This window comes from Urocitellus parryii, chromosome 5 (genome assembly GCF_045843805.1).
Source record: "Urocitellus parryii isolate mUroPar1 chromosome 5, mUroPar1.hap1, whole genome shotgun sequence".
Classification (NCBI taxonomy): Eukaryota; Metazoa; Chordata; class Mammalia; order Rodentia; family Sciuridae; genus Urocitellus; species Urocitellus parryii.
Window position 1 is genome coordinate 2545320 of NC_135535.1, and position 3012 is coordinate 2548331.

At 50.6% G+C, this 3012-nt stretch overlaps 1 pseudogene; it reads right to left on the reverse strand.

Moving 5' to 3' along the window:
• Positions 1-1067: 1067 nt before the first annotated feature.
• On the reverse strand, positions 1068-2658 carry LOC113186771 (ubiquitin-associated protein 1 pseudogene; annotated as a pseudogene).
• Positions 2659-3012: the final 354 nt, after the last annotated feature.

Here is a 3012-nt window from a genome sequence, read left to right on the forward strand (position 1 = left end):
CCAGCATTCCCCTATTTCTCTCAATCTTCTGCATATAAGATTAAGACATTCAACCCCTGACTTTCCAAGTCTGGCATATTTCACTTGGTGTACCGTTCTCCAGTTCCATCCATTTACAGCCAGTTCCATAAGTTCATTCATTCATTCTTCTTCTTCTTCTTTTTTTTTTTTTTTACCTTTTAGACATTTATTATCAGTTCTCTCTGAAGAATCAAAATAGTTAGCCAATTATTTTAGATTCACTAAGGCTGTGTATCCTTTGTATCTAGATCTATAATGATGTTCAATATAACACAAAAGAAACCAAAGAGTGCTTTCTAAACTTCAGGTTATTCCTGGGTCATCCTAAAGCAAGGCTGGAGGAAGAGCTGCCCGAGGATAACAGGGAGGGTCAGTGCTGGGCCACCGAGTGTGCTGGGAAGGGGCCAATGACCACTCCGACTGACAACACGTTTCCTAGAGCAGGGCTCTAAAACCTTGGGCAGCAGAGGACTGAGGTCCCAGCCACGCTGAAAGAAACAGGCTGGACTGGGGAGCACGGTGACTGCTGGCCGAGGGGCAAACTGGGTCCATGGGGGAGTGCTTTCTTTGCACCTCAGAGACATTCCAGAGCCAGTGTGACCCCAGGCTTCATTAAAAGGGAGAGAGAACAGAGCCCTGGAAGAACCTTCTCGCACTCACCTTGGATTAGAGTCCAGTCCACCAGTGCAGGTGCTGGGGGAGGCATGGAACCCTAAAGCCGCACTGAGCCTAGCCCTCCCAGCTAGACCAGTTTCTACTGGGGATGTAGAGACTCTGGAGGGTCAAGGTGGGAAGGATATTTCTCAAAAACAAATACATTCAATATGGAAGGAGCCAGGACAAGTCTGGGGCCTTCATATGCCCAAATCTTCCCCATTTCCTCCCCAGCTCAGAGCCTAGGCTCACGGAGACTGGCAAGCACAGTCTCCACACCTGATCTTCTATTCCCCAGAAGAAAATCCAGAGTGTGCCCCTTCTTTCCCACCTGTGGGCTCTGCAGGGCCTGGGGGGCGGGTTCCATGGCAGGGCCCGGGCAGGGCCTGGTCTCAGCTGGTTCCAGCCCGAGCCATGACGTCTTCCAAAGCATTGTCCCGGTCATTGTTGTGTGACAGCAAAACTTCCTTAGTGTCTTTCACTTCAAAGCCCGTTTCCTTAAATGTGCTCATTAACTGAAGAAACTTCATCATCTTGTCTTCTGAACACCGGTGCATTTCCAGAGCCTCTTCCACTAAGAGAGGGTCGAAGCCCTTCTCAAAAGCTGACCATGTGCAAAGAGAGAGTCGAGAATCTGCTCGATATTCTCTCCCTTCTTCATGGCTCTCAGGCCACGCTCCTGTGAGTACCCATGTTAACCACGTCTCCACACACTGCCGCTCACTTGGGGATAGTGTTTGCAATTCAGAGTAGGCCTGGGGACAGCTGGGCACGTTGGGCACCTGTGACACTGGGAAATCTGGAGGGGTAACTGTGGGGCCTGCCCTTGGAGGTGATGATTCTTCACACCTCCTTCACACCCTCACTCCTCTCACAGACAAGACAGACAGGGAAGGCATCTGAGAGCACGTCAGGGTTGGCACCTCGGTGCCACTGTCCAAGTTCAAAGCCATTGAGCTCACTGGCACTGCTTTGGGTGGAAGGCTTTCGGGAATTCCGGAACATGCCACTGCGGAGGCAGGATGTGCTATGGAAAGGGCTTGCCGGCTGGACTGTCTTCTGGTTGCTGTCATCGGAGTCAGGGAGGACAGAGATTTGATATTGCTGACTGCAGGGATAGGGGGCAGGGACACTCTGAAAGTCAGCGACATCTTTTCACAGTTGCCCAACTGTGGTAAGGTTATAAAGCCCTCGGGTTTATGAAGAGGCTTGAAACCTGGGGTTGCCCGCTCCGAGGATGCCAAGACCTCCGCATCCCGTAACACAGACCCAGAGCCTCCTCTGGGCAAGCTGCCGTCCAGTCACTGAGCCATAATGGGTCCAGTGGCTCCTACCAGAGTATTTCTCAGCTCTTCCCTCTCATCAATGGTTTTCAACTCCACATTATCAAATGGGTCTTCTTCACACTCGAAATCAGCAGGACTGAAACCTGCCTCTGTGTGGGGTGGGCTGAGAACTTTGTTTCGTGGCACTCTGCTGACCCAGTTGGAGTGAGGATGCCGCTGTGCTGTGGGCTGGCAAGGATGGGGTTAATAGGAGGTGGCACGGTGGTTGTGCTGCGAGTCTTGGAGACACTGTTTTGCTATCGCCCTCTGGGCCACTCTTAGAATTCACTTTAGCTTCTGCTTCCTCGGCTTTGCATTCTGCTTCCTCGGAGTTGGGCTTCTTGGATTTTCTTAGTATCTTCGGCCCACTCAGTGGTTTTCTTTTCCAAGGAGAAGTCGTACATGAAAATCTGCACCCAACTTCGTAGAAGCCATTTAGAACCTGAAAGCTGTTGCCGCCGCCGTCCTAAAAACCGAAAGGAGCTGGCGCCAGCTGACCTCCCAGGCTCAGTCCCCGCTGAGCTCCTAGGGAAAGCCAACGCCACCACTTCCAACTCTGCCCGCCCCGGGCCAGGCCGTAGCCACCACCAGAACCTCGGCCGTGTTGAAGTCCTACTTGCCCAAGTTCATTCTTCTTTATGGCCGAGTAAGACTCCATTGTGTGTGTGCACCACATTTTCTTGATCCATTCATCTGTTTAAAGACACCTTGGTGACTCCATAACTTGGCTATGGTAAGTTGTGCTCTTATTAACATTAAGGTGGATGCTTCACTGTGGTACTGATTTTAGTTATTTGGGATAAATACCAAGCAGTGGGACAGCTGGTTATATGGTGGCTCCTGTCCTAGTTTTTGAGGTGTCTCAAATTGTGGAAATCTCTGGTTTCCAGAGTGCACTGATTTGCAGCGCCATCAACAATGTATGAGTATACCTTTCCCCCACTTCCTCACCAGCATTTATTATTGTTTGTATTCTTGATAATCACCATTCTGACTGGAAGGAGATGAAATC